Genomic DNA, 14,246 nt, shown 5'->3' with positions numbered 1-14,246 from the left:
CAAATCCGGGTCTTTGTGCATGCTAGGCAACCACTCTCTTCTACCACTAGGCCACACTCCAGGTACCAAAAATCTTAGATTTTTTTCTTTTACTTCTACAAGATTTTATCCTCTGTCTAAGTCTAGTAAATCACTCAGAATTGTTGCTTGATGCATTATGACATATACTTCTCACTCATGCCCTCAAAATTAATTCCTACTGCTCCTGAGTATCTATTTTGGGCAACTGTGCAAGCTTGTACTGACTTGACAAATGAACTGCTGCTGATAGAATTTGTTGTTGTTGTAAATGACTTGTTGACATGCAAAGTCGAAACATCCCATCATTTACTGGAGAAAGAAAAAAAAAGGAAGATACAGCAACAAGGGGTCCTTTACTTCCCATGTGACAGAATCTGAAAGGCCAGAGGAGGCCTCGCAGAAGGGACATCCATTCTCCAAGTTGCCAGCCTTCATTATCCCTGACTGAGACCTAAGAACCAGTCGTTATTAAAAATTCTGAGGCTTTTTTTTGTTGTTCTTACAGCTATTAAAGTTAGTGACCTCCAACTTATGCCGGACCAGCTCTCCCCGTGCCCTATTTTGTTTCAGCATTCGCCATCCTGTGCAAAGCCTACACTTGCATGGGGTAGAAAATAGGTCAGAACACGAGCACTACCCCCACCATGTCCGGTGCTTCCCACTGGTCTGGGCAGGCTCGACTGATTTAACAGTAGTAATCCACCCCACACACGAGGTCTGTACTCACAGCCAGGAGTATGGATACTGAGGACAAATGCGCCAGGCTTTGCTTTTCCTTTTCTTTGATGATCTCACGATGTTTGGCGTCCTCACAGCTCTTTCTACTTTCCAGGGTGCTTTAATATGCGTTATAGCTCATTAGCTCCTCTGAAGAGTCACGCGGGGGAAATGCAGGGCAATTATTTTCCTGGCTTTAACGTTAAGAGAGTTGCCCAGGGATACGCTCGACGTTGACTGCATCGAAACGAACCATTCCCCGTGCCAGGCCCTCCCTGGGAGGACTCCCGGGGCGGCTCCCGCCCTCCTCCTCCCTTCCCAGGGCCGGGGAGGTGACCCGGGGGCCGCCGAGGCCCGGCCCGCCGCGGCCCAGGGCACCCACCGGCCGGCCTCCGCGGCCTACCCCACCCCGCCGGCCCCACTTACGCGGCCCTGGTCCCGGGGCCCCTGGCCTGCAGCCGCCGCCTGCCCGCTGCGAGGGCGCCGTGACCTGCGGCAGCCGGCCGGGCGGGCCCCGCGACAAAAATAGCGGGAGGGCGTCCCGGGTGACAGGTGCTGGCGGGAGGTAGCCCTGGCGCGGGCCGCTCTGCTCGCCCGAGCCAGCTGGACAGCCGTTCCCGCGCAGGGCCTTCCCGCGCCAGTCCGGAGGATGAGAGCCACGTGGGGCGCTCTGCGCCTGCGCAGGGCCTTCCCGCGAGAGGATGAGAGCCACGTGGACGCGCTCTGCGCCTGGGCCCCAGGGCCTTCCGGCGCCAGTCCGGAGGACGTGAGCCACGTGGGGCACTCTGCGCCTGCGCAGGGCCTTCCCGCGAGAGGACGAGAGCCACGTGGGGCGCTCTGCGCCTGCGCAAGGCCTTCCCGCGCAATTCCAGAGGACTACAGCCACGTGGACGCGCTCTGCCCCTGCGCAGAGCCTTCCTGAGCAATTCCAGAGGACGACATCCACGTGGGCGCTCTGCCCCTGTGCAGGGCCTTCCCGCGCCAGTCCGGAGGACGAGAGCCACGTGGGCGCTCTGCGCCTGCGCAGGGCCTTCCCGCGCGGATTTCACGTGGCTGCAAGTCTGTCAGGATGCTCTGTGCACTGGGACTTCCTGCCCCGGCCACATTTTAAAGAGAATTTGGAACTCGGATTTGCTGAGGTGACATGTCTTTTCTTCAATCTTTTTAAATGGCAGAATCACCCCGGCCCGGTGTAATCTCATCGAGCACGGCCTGGAGTGGGCAGCGCCGAGGCAAATGTCCGGTGCTTTTTAGTGTGAACGCGGCCTGCATGCTCAGCTTTCGAGGCGGCTTTGTGTTTTCGCTGTGTGTGCGCGCGTGCGTGTGTGTGTGTGTGTACGCATGCGTGTGTGTGCGCGCGCTCATGCGTGTGTGCGCGCGTGCGTGTATGTGCGCATGCGCGTGCGTGTGTATGTGAGCGCACGCGTGTGTGTGTGTGTGTGTGCGCGCGCGCGCCCGGCGGTCGTGGGGCCTGAAGTCGGCCCTCGCGCCGTCCCGGAGCTGAATTGCTGGCTAGCGCTCCACCCCGAGCCGCAGCTCCACCTCCGCTCTTCTGGTGGTTAGCTGGCGAGGAGGTCTGGGGGAGGCGCGGCCCCGAGGAGCGTGGTTCAGGGCCCCTGGACAAACATCGGAGCGCGTGCTTGGCATCCCAGCCAGGCACCAAGCGTAAGCAGGAGGTGACGTCCAGGCTGACCAAGACGAAAAGTAACAGAAGCAAGAAGGGCAGAGGTAGAACAGCTAGCTGGCAAGAATGGGGCCCTGGGTTCAAATCCCAGGACTGCAAAAATAAAAAAAAGGGGGGGGTTACAGAACATCTACTATGGGGTAAGGAAATAATATTGTCAGTGGGCTTAAAACCAAGCAAAAATAATACTGTTTTTAGTATCTTACCTTTCGCATTTTGTATTTCTGGAAGCCAGAGGTACAAAATAGGTTCTCCCTGGGTTAAAACGAAGCTGTCAGCAGGAACGTGTTGTTCTTCCTGTAAGTTCTAGCAGACGTGTCTCCTTGCCTTTAACAGCTTCTAGAAATAGTTCTCCTTCTTTAGAGCTCCTTCCTCTTTAAAAGCCAGGATCACAAAGCTCCGATTTTGGCAGCGTCTCTTAAAACGTTTTAGAAGGTGTTCATGTCAGTATTCGTGCATGCATTTGTGTTTGAAGGTATTTAGAGCTATCTTAGGAAATTCTTACAACCATTTCTTACAAACATCACATTTCATCACTGTAATGCAAACTCTTCTCTTTATGTCTTCCTTTGCATTGTCACTACATAAAAGTTACCATTTAACCATTTTAAATATTCCGTCTGGTGTCATTAATTATATTAGCAATGTTGTAAAACTACTGTAGTTTGGATACTGACTGTATTCCAAAGATCCATGTTTGGAAGCTTGGTATAGGGGTGCTCTTGGGAGAGGGTGGGTTCTAATGGGAGGTCCTTGGTCACTGGAGGCATTGGGTAGAAGTGTTATTGAATGAACAAAGGATGTCCTCTTCTGCTTGCTAGCTATGCGGTAAGCATTTTGCTTCATCATATACTCACATTCCCCACAATTGGTAAACCCACTGGTGCCACCAGTGCCCCAAACCACTGGGTTTACCCAGTCTTGGACAACCCCACCACCAAAAAACAAAAACAAAAACAAACTATGAGCCAAAGTAAAGCCTTTTGTCTTTATAAGTTAGTTATCTCAGATATTTTGTTATAGTAATGATAAACTAATACAACAACCACTGTTATTTCCAGAAGTTTTTTTTATCATGTTGAATCAAAGTTTTGTACTTATTAGAAAAGCAAAACAAAACACTTCTTTACTTTTCCCTCTCCCAAAGCACTCACTAACTTCTATTTTCTGCCTTCACGAATTTGCCTAGTTTAGGTGCTTTATAGAGGTAGAAACATACAATATTTCTTATTTTATGACAGCTATTGAATTTAGCATAATGTCTTCAAGGTTTATGTATATTGTAGCATATCCCCAAATTCCCTACTTTTAATGGTTTAATAGCATTGCCTTATGTTATATACTAAGTATATCACTTTGAAAACAAATATGATCTTGGCAAAGCACCGTAAAATGTTTTAGAAGGTATACATACCAATGATATGTTCTCTAATGCATTTGTATTTGAGTATATTTACTTGTAGTTATTTGAAGAAATTCTTCTCATCATTTTTCACAATCATCATTTGATCTATTGGCCCCATGTAGATCCTTCTATAACTGTTTCTATTCCTGTGCTTTATGTATGAAGCCTATGAGTCTTTTCAGCTTTCTTTGATATACTCCTCATTTTCCTACTTTGCTATTTTATTTCACTTTTTTTCATTTTCTCAAGAGGAGGTGCAAAGTCAGGGCTTGGAGTCTGGTCTCTATCACTGACTTCAGTTGATTCTCAAAATATTCCCTTAATTATTAATGAAGTGTTAATATTTGTGAAATACATTGATTTACCAAAAACTGGGACAGGGAGACTTGAACTTGGGGTTGTTTTTTTTTTCTTTTGTTTGGCAATAAGGGGGTTTGAACGCAGGGTCTTGCACTTGCTAGGTGGGTGTTTTTCCACATCATCTCTAGCCCTGCTTCCTTTTCTGATTATTTTGGATGTATGTAGAGGCAGCAAACAGCTCTGAGCAGGCTGGCCTTGAATTAATGATTCTTCAGATTTCAGTGTGAGGAGCTAGGTTTACAAGCATGAGCCATCAGTGTCTAACTGGGTTTTGACTTTTCAAAACAAGTTGGTGGCCACATGTTCAGTGCTGTGTGGGGCTGTGTGTGTCTGAACATGTGTGTCGCAATGCCTTCTTTTCTTGTTTACTTCTTTCTGGTTATTCTTGTCTGAAACGCTCAGAGCATTTTTGATGGTGCCAAGCACATTTGTGTTCCTCATTTAGTAGAGCTTCATCTTGCAGTCATATATCCGCCTGCTGTGTTTTCCCAACATGTTAACTTTCTGCTGTTTTAACAAATTCCTGAGATAATTAGCTTATAAAAGGAGCGGGTTGGGCCTGGAGTATGGCCTAGCGGTAGAGTGCTTGCCTAGCATCCATGAAGCCCTGGGTTCTATACCTCAGTACCACATACACAGAAAAAGCCAGAACTGGTACTGTGGCTCAAGTGGTAGATTGCTAGCCTTGAGAAAGCTCAAAGACAGGGTCCAGGCCCTGAGGTCAAGCCTCAGGACTGGCAAAACTTAAACAAGAGGAGCCGGTTTACTTGGGCTTAACTGTTTTGGAGCCTTCAATCAGTTTTCCCCATGACTTTGGGCTTTTGAAAACCCACTTTGCAGAAACATGAGGTGTAGCAAAGTCACTTCTCTCAGTGCAAGAAAGCAAAAGAGGAAGGAGGATGCAGAAGTCTGGCAGTTCTCTAGAAAGGCCCATCCCTACCCATCTGAAGACCTCCCAATGGACCTGCCAGTAGCACTAAGCTGGGAGCTGGCCTTTGGGGACATTCCAGATCCAAACTAGAGCACCCCAGTCTGAAAATGCCCATAGGCTAAGACCTCTCTCCTCTCCACCTTCTTGGTCCACTCATTTGCCTATCTCAGGCTCTTCGTAGAAAACCAATGGTCGAGGAAGGGTGACTGATTTTGGATGATTGCCGAGGAAGGGGAGCCTGGAACCTAGGCATATAGTGTCCTTGCGGGACTCTGCTCCCTGCAGCCTCCTGGCCTCCCGTGACTCACTCGGATCCCTGGAGAACACGCAGATGGTAGTCAGTCTGTCTCACTTCTAAGTTATGAGGGGGTGAAATAGAGCCAGTGGGTGTGAAAGTGCTTCAGTAAAGTATAAAGTTATATGAAATCATTTTCTCCTGACAAGGCACATGTTATTAAATGTGAACTCTTTCATAAAGATCTTGAAAATGAAGGAAAGCCATCTCCTATTGATAATCTACTCATCCCATCATAAGGTAGATAAGGATCACAATTCATTTGGAGGATGGAGTTGTTTGCTAAGCCACACTTTTCCACTTGTGTGATGATAAGCCATATTCAGATATTTCTCTGACTATCCTGAGGTTATTTGAGGCTGCACATAATTTAATCTAGTACATACAGGGTTTTAAAAAGTCATGAAACCTAGAAACCGAATTTCTGTCTGTGTCCCAAGTCCATTTCATTTTGTGTAGCAATGAAACCCAGAAATCCTGGTTAGATGAATACTCTAACCCTGTTTTAGGCAGGCGCTGAGATATTGCTTATTGAATTATTGAGCAGAGACATAGTTTATTGCACGTATTAAGATATATGACCACTTGGCTTGACCAGTCTCACAAATAACTAGAATAAAAGTTCTCTGAAGTAGAGAAAATGCATTTTCTTTTGCATAACTGCCTGGACTGGAGTATTTCAAGGCTTCTGAGGAGGCTCCAGGGTGTTAGTGATCCAGTCTTTTCTTGTTTCACTGCCTGGGTTCCTAACTGCTGCCAGCTGCAGGAATGAGAGGGGTCGTATAAGCTCTTCCCTCAGAGTGCACAGCCAGAAGTCACAGCATAGCTGCTGTTCCTGGCACTGCCCCAGTCAGGTTGCTTGGTCAAACATAGCTGCAAAGGAGTCTGGTTTACTTGATTCCTAAAACAATGCTGCGAGGGCAGTGTGTTTTTACTCAGAAGAAATGGAGAGTGTGCCCATTGTCTATAGATTTATTACTTCACAAACACTTATTTCATAATTCACAAAATTTTGCACTTCTCCTTGCTACTGCCCCTTAAGTGTAGTTTTACATTGTTTATGTAAGTGTGTGACTTGGGATTTTTTTTTGCCAGTCATGGGAACTGAACTCAGGGCCTGAGCACTGTCCTTGGGCTCTCTCAAGGCTAGAGCTCTACCACTTGAGCCACAGCACCACTTCTGGCTTCTCTACGCATGTAGTACTGAGGAATCGAACCCGGGTCTTTGTGCATGCTAGGCAAGCACTCTACCACTAAGCCAAACTCCAGGCTCATGACACAGGATTCTTTGAGGGCAGAAACTTGGTTCTTGTCTGTTTTCCCAAAGCCTAACACGACAGTACTTGGCACAGATTTGGTGCCCCCCCCATTCAGTTGTGGTATGAATAAAGAAGTAAATATGAGGGGCTTCTCATCATCTCCAGTTCAAATGCCTGTTCTCTTTTCATCTTTCCCAGAACAAGTCTAGGATGGTGAGATTCTTCAGGGGAGCATGATCCCACTGATCTCAGTGTCCACTGGGGATTAGCACGTGGCTTCTGTAGCCTGGATGTTATCTCCAAAATTTATGTAGATGTTCATTTTCCACCGTGAAGTAGAATCTTTAAAAAGTGTTAGGTCATGAGAGCACCACCTTCACAAATGGATTAAGGCCATTATCAAGGTAGTGGGCTAGTTATTGCAAGAATTCCACCCCAAGTGTCTCTCTGTCTCATGTGTTCCCTCTTGCCTTTCTACGGTGTTAGAGCATATTATAAACCTGACATGGTTGTATGCCCCTGTGATCCTGTGTACACAGGAGGCCTTAGGAAGGAGGATTCTGTTCTAAGGCCCGTCCTGGGTGAAAATGTGAGACACTATCTGAAAGAACAACTAAAGCAGCCAAGCACTGGTGGCTCACATCCATAATCCTAGCTGCTCAGGAGGGCTAGAACCACAATTGAATCCAGCTGGAGCAGGAATATTCATGAGCCTCTTATCTACAATAAACCACCAGAAAGCCAAAGTGAAGCTGTGGCTGAAGTGCTAGTGTGCTAGCTTTGAGCACAAAGGTCAAAAGCTCAGGACTAGCGCCTAGGCCCTGGGTTCAAGCTTTAGGATTGGCATGTGTATGCGTGCACGTGTGCACACACACACAGAACTTCAAGCAGCAGAACCTTTGGGCTTTAGTTACTTTAATAGTTTTGTTGAACAACTACTACACACAAACTACTGTTGTAAGTACTATTGATATAACAAATAGAAAATTACTTCTCTGTGACACAAACACAACACAAATAAGATTTAATAGATTCCCAAGCAGCAATGAGTCTATGAAGGAAAACAAAACAGGCTCAACAACTGATGAATTGAAATACATATATCATGGATATTACTCAGCTATAACAATGAAATTTCATCATTTACAGAGAAAAAATGGATATGGAGATTGTGTTGAACAACATAAACCAAACTCAGGAAAACAAGTATCTCATTTCTGGAGTGTAGAACTAAAATAATGATGATGATGATGGTGATGATGATGATGATGATGATGCCATATTGAATCAGAATTTTAATTGAGGACTAGCAGGGATGTGCGGGAAGGGTCTGAAGAAAGAGGAGTTTACTAAGGGGTGAGGAGGATTAAAGGATGTTACAGGGATGTGTATGTGTGTTGTCTTTGTGTATAAATACGGCATTAAGGAAGTCATCAAGGGTCAGGAGTTTGGCCTAGTGGTAGAGTGCTTGCCTAGCATGCACTAAGACCCGGGTTCAATTCCTCTGTACCACATACATAGAAAAAACCCGGAAATGGTGCTGAGGCTCAAGTGGTAGAGCTCTAGCCTTGAGAAAGTCCAAGGACAGTGCTCAGGCCCTGAGTTCAAGGCCCAGGACTGGCAAAAAAAAAAAAGAAAAAAGAAAGTCATCAAACTCTATTTGAAAAGTGGAGGGAGAAAGCAGAGGAGGAACAAGAATATGGTGGAGGGCTGAATTTGTCCAAAGCACACCATGTGCATCATCCTTTCATTGAAGCATTGCAATGCAATCCTCTTCTGTTACCAATGTATGTGAACACAGGACTTACTTTTAAAAATTCAGGCTAAGGGGATGGGAGGGCTGGGGCAGGGTGCTTCTACATGTAGGAGGTGACCTGAAGGTGCCGCAGGGGAATTCCAGGGGACTGTTCCTGGCCATGTTTGTTTACTGCTTGGCCCGTGATTCTAAGTGAAGAAATCCCATGTTAATTGGGAAAGAAGAATCTGGGGCATGGGTGTAAGGTTTAATGAGTTACCACCAGCCTGAGGCCCTGAGTGACTATATGAATGAGATGATAGAAACTAAGAAATCAGTAAGGAAACTATGTTATAGAGTAACACAAGAGAAACCCAACCAGCCCGTGTGGAGGTTCTCTGAAAGCCGGAGCAAAGACCGGCATAGAGAAGATGGTAATAGTCTAAGAGCAGCAGAGAAACTTGTAGATACTTAGAAAACAAGAGTATGAACAAGGCCAGATTGCATGGAGAGTTCGGTCTGGGACAAGGACTCGGGATTTACTGAAATGTCAAGGCTGTGCTCATGGGCCTTAGTGACAATGTAGAGAGAGAATGGGAGGTGAGTTAATGGGTGCTGTGGCTCAAGTGGTAGAGTGCTGGCCTTAAAAAAGCCCACGTCCAGTACTCAGGCCCTGAGTTCAAGCCCCAGGACTGACAAAAAAAAAAATTAGTCCTAAGCAGGCATTGAGCTGGTTGCAGCAGTTTCTCCACATAGCCAGTCAGGGACCTTGGTTGATGGTGGCTTTCCAACTCACTGTAGGGCTTGGGATGCTTATCTCCATACAGGTGGAGGCCTGTATGGGCCCACTTCAGATGAGGAAATCCATTTATCTACTTACCTTGTCCCTGGTGAACTATGTGCAAGGCTGCTGGCAGCAAAGGGAGGTTGAGATAAGGAGATTAGCTCTTGGTCTCAAAAGAGACTGAGGCAAAAGTTGAGCTATCTCTTCCATAAGCCAGTTAGAAGTGGAAATGAGTACAGAGCAGCTCTCATGAGCATGGAATGCCAGTCCATCAGGATAGCTAGCCCTACTTAGGGCAATTTGGGAGGTGCTGAGTTTGGTGCCCCTTTTGGAGGATCAGAATACAGTACAAAATATTTTCCACATATTTTTGACTTTGAGACCTCTGGATTTCTGAGGTGAAGATGTGTCTGGTTATAACGTGGGCTACAGTTCAGTGGGATGCCGAGAAGGACCTCAGGCTCAGGCAAGGGCCTGGTAGAACAGAAATGCCAAGTCTGTAGAAAAGCCCAACTCAAGTTATTCTTAGACATGGAGAGGAGGAAATTGTGGGTCCAAGGTTGATGAAGTCAGATGAAGCCACAACCAAAATGGAGACAGAAAGGCTAGTTATTTTCACTGTGAGGGAGCAGAGAAATGAACTTTCTTACTGTAAGAAATGTGTGAGTAAAGGAAATGTTTTTGAAGACCTCTGTCTACTTGTGGGAAGAGAAGGAATGGGAGATCTAAGCAAGTATCTAGAAAGCCATATAGAATCTTTCAGAGTGCTGAATGCCTAAACTTTTTTTTAGATTTTATTAACATTGATTCTTACATCATATTTCAAATGTCATGGCTAACAAACTAAAGTATTCAAGAAGGGAATCTATATACAATTCTATATACAATCACTGGCACATAGATTTTAGAACATAATTAATATTAAACTTAAGGTTTGTATGTCATAGTGTCGTGAGCAGGTGAAGTAATTCACCAGTAGGCAGATAATATGATGCAGCATCGTTTATTCATTTAACATAGCTTAGTAGCCTTGACACTGTATTCTAGTTCCCATCTTCTAGTCCTAATTGTCTAATCCTAATCTGCCCATCCAGCTCACCCGCTGGACTCACCGCTCTGACATCTCTTAGCCCCAAAGTGGAACAGGGCCTGCCCGTCAGATGTTAGACGCAGCTCCAGTCCTGCCAGGGTGTGAGCTCCGGGGCCACACGACGACGAGTCTCCATCCTCGTCCCTCTTCTCGGGCAAGGAGCAGCTTCTGCATGGCCAAAGATCCTCGAACCACAGTCTCGGTGAAGGCCAGCGGAAGTGCTGCTCCTCGTTCTGATTCCTTGGTTTGTATTGGTCCCTGCTCCTCTCCGGCCCAGACTCCTTCGTGCTGGATTTGGATTGGTGACATCTTGGATTGGTTGCTTGGTCTGGATTGGTGACACCTTTTGGTCAGTGGTGCCGAGATGTGCTGGTTGCTTGCTCTATCTATTCTGCCTAGGTGTCTGGGCTCCTATGATACTTCATCTTGTAAGCCAGGCTCCTGGTCGTTTCTATGGTTACAGTCGCATGTGTCGTTATATCATCTTTATCTTTCATGTCTACAAGCCTTAGGTACGATTTTGTATTGGCAAAATATTTTTTAGTCTCATTTTACTACTGTATTTGACTCAATTACTCAATATTTCCCCTATTATTATAACACTATTTTGATATCATGTTCATTTAGCATTCCACAATATATTCATCATATATCATTTATTATATTTATCATGCTAACATTTTCTCCCTATTAAATGCTCACAACACATAGATATATACTAATCTATGTAATAAAACATTATTTCTACAGAGTACATAGCTCATCATAGATTTTTTTTATTAAAGAATTTATTAACTGGGGGGAGCGAAACGGGTACCAAGACATGTGAAAGGGTATCAATGTATGTGAATTAATGCACCTTCTATCTGGCAAATATCATGTAACCCTTTTACTAATTACAATAAAAAAAAGAATTTATTAACCTTGATTTTTACATCATATTTTAAATGACTAGTTTAACAAGCAAGTGTTCAAGAAGGGAATCTGTTTACAATCACTGGGACTTAGTATTTAGAACTTAATCAAAATTAGGCTAAGGGTTTGTATGTCATAGAAACATATTAATTTATGAAATAAAACATTATGTCTATGGAGTCATAGGTCTCTATGTCTATATAGTTATGTTTATATTTCCATTACCATGTCCACAGCATTGGGTATGCAGGTATTGAGTACTCGCTCTTGTACTGTTTGGATCTAATAGCCACATGTTAAGGATACCATGCGCCTTTTGTTCCTTAGGTCTTGACTTGTCTCACTTAGCATGATTCACTCTAGATTCATCCACTTCCCTGCGAATGCCATTATTTTATCTTGTCTGTTGGCTATGTAGAATTCCATTGTGTATATATACCACATTTTCTGTCATAGATTTTTATGTCTATGTAATTAGGTTTGTATCTCCAAAACCATGTCCATAACTTTAGGTACCCAAATATTGAGTCATCTCTCTTGTACTGTCTGGATCTAATATCCATATATTAAAGATATGTACCTTTTGTTCCTTTGGTCTTGACTTATCTCACTCAACATGATTTGCTCCAGTGTCATCTACTTCCCAGTGAATGCCATTTAACTATCTAGAATTCCATTTGGGGAGCTGGGAGTTTAGCCTAGTGATAGAGTGTTTGCCTAGCATGCACAAAGACCTGGGTTAGATTCTTCAGTACCACATACATAGAAAAGCTGGAAGTAGTACTGTGGTTTAAGTGATAGAGAGCTCGCTTCGAAGAAAGCCCAAAACAGTGCTTGCTCAGGCCCAATGTATAGGACAGTTCAAGCCCCAGGACTGGCAAAAAAGAGATTCATTTTAATCTGATAAATACAATATAAAATTGTAATATTATGGTGTACTGTCACATTTTGATATGTGTACATTCTGTATAATATGTTTAAATATGCTATCTCTGTAAGCATTTATCATCTAACTTTTCTTATACTCAGTTTCTTTATTTCTATTTTCCTTTTCCTGTTGTTCGGTTTGTTCTGCCTTCCTAACATCCCACTTTAATTTCTATAGCTTGATTTAATATTCCTTAACAAATGCTGAAACAAAGTTCTTGCCTTTTTCAATTTTTTGTCTGTTTCACACATCTATTTTTCTACTTCAATGGTAAATAATTTTAACTAAATTTTTAAGAAAAATCAGTTTGTAATTTCATCTAGATTTCAAAAATATGTGGAACATTACTTTAGGGAAAGAATAATTTTGTGAAATTGAATATTCCATCCCAAATCTAGTCCATACTATCCCAGCTATTAAAATATTCTGTTTTACTTGGTACTATGTACGTTTTTCTCTTTACGAGGTTGATTGCTTAGCTCATTTTTCAGGTATTATTTAATATTAGTACTGCCCCATCTTTCCCACTCCTCCTCCTCCTCTTCCTCCTCCTCCTTCTCCTCCTTCTCCTCCTCCTCCTCTTCGACTTTTTTTCTTTTTGGGTCATGGGGCTTGAACTTGGCCTGGGCGCTGTCCTTGAGCTCTTCAGATCAAGTCTACCACCCTACCCCTGAGCCAAACCCCACTTCCCATTTTTCTAGAGGTTAATTGGAGCTAAGAGTCTCAGGTCCTTTTGTGCCCTGGCTGGCTTTGAACTTCGATCCTCAGATCTCAGCTTCCTGAGTAGTTCACGCCTGTAATCTTAACTGCTCTGGAGGCTGAGATCTGATGGGAAGCCAGCCTGGGTGGGAAGGTCTATAAGACTCTTTTCTCCAATTAAATACCCAAAGCCAGAAGTGCAGTTGTAGCTCAAGTGGTAGAGCACCATCCTTAGGCACAGATGCTTAGGGACAGTGCCCAGGCCCTGAGTTCAAACCCCATGCCTAGCACAAAGCAAAACAAAGAAAAGAATCCTGTAATAGCCACCTGAATAGAAATGGTTTATTTGGGCTCACAGTTTGGGATGTTTCAGTCTGGATGGGTTGGCTCTCTTGTTCTGTGCCTGTGGCAGGCAGAATATTATGGTGGAAGCGTGTGATAGACGAAACTCCTCACTCAGACTTAAGGAAAAAAAGAGGAAGAGAAGGAGCTGGTGTTTCATTGAATCCTATAAGGGTCAGTAAAGTCTCCCACTAGACCTCAGTTCCTAAAGGTCCCCCCACTTTCCAGTAGTTCCACGGGCTGAGGATCAAGCCTTCAACATATGATCTTTGGGGAGTACGTGGAACCTGTATCACCATACATGCAGTCTTTAGCATCCAGCTCGTGGAGGTATAAGGCCACCAAATAGTCTACTGTACTAAAAGGCCAAGAGTGCTGCAGACATTTTTCTTTTTCTTTCTGTTTAAAGCAACTTTAAATTAAGGAGGATACAACTGCAGGAAAATCAGGATCCTTTGGACATTGTTTAATCTCTGTTATTTATGTATTTTTTTCAGCACCATGTGGTTGCTGCAGTTGGCTCAGTGATTCCTTTCCAGTTTGCCAGGTTCTTGCTGAATTACTATGATTTCTAAAGACAGGTGAGTTATGCGATTTTGCACCCACGGGACTTTGTTTTATGACAAATGAGTTTTGATACATTTGTGGCACTGGTGTGCCTGAGAAATGTTAAGAAAGAGCTTATGAGCAAGAGGAGTTGAAGGGAGTGATGTCCTGGCAGTCAGAACCTCCAAGTAGAGCTCTTTGGAAAGCTCCACATTCTTGCCTCATTAGTTTGAGTCTACTCCCTGAGTTCTCAAAGTCTCAATCATTGTTGGAGGGTGAATAGTGAGATAACTGTGGAGTTTAAAAATCTAGACCTGTGAGACTTCATTCAGCCCAAGAATTGTTTTCATTATAATTAGTTCTGACTTATTTAGTGGCTTTCCACTCCTGCCCCCATCCTCCTGCCTTCCTGTCCCTTCAATGTGTTATAAATAGGTGACCAACCACTGGGGAAGTCAATTTAGGGCCAGGATGGTGGGATTTAACTATAACTGTGTAACTGACAGAATGATTCATTACCTCTTAGGTCCTTGGA

At 44.4% G+C, this 14,246-nt stretch overlaps 1 protein-coding gene across 1 annotated transcript in view; it reads left to right on the top strand.

Annotated features, from left to right (window-relative positions):
- The first annotated feature begins 13,662 nt into the window (after window positions 1-13,662).
- The window catches only part of Mgll (monoglyceride lipase), a 108,845-nt gene continuing 108,261 nt past the window's right edge, over window positions 13,663-14,246 (top strand). The window contains exon 1 of the mRNA XM_090323941.1: window positions 13,663-13,746. The gene's annotated coding sequence lies outside the window, so the exon portion shown is untranslated. The remainder of the gene's footprint in view (window positions 13,747-14,246) is intronic.

The sequence above is a fragment of the Megascapheus bottae genome, chromosome 33, assembly GCF_031878675.1.
Source record: "Megascapheus bottae isolate mThoBot1 chromosome 33, mThoBot2.hap1, whole genome shotgun sequence".
Taxonomy (NCBI): Eukaryota; Metazoa; Chordata; class Mammalia; order Rodentia; family Geomyidae; genus Megascapheus; species Megascapheus bottae.
The sequence above is the reverse complement of the archived record's forward strand: the minus strand, read 5'-3'. Positions and strand labels throughout refer to the sequence as shown.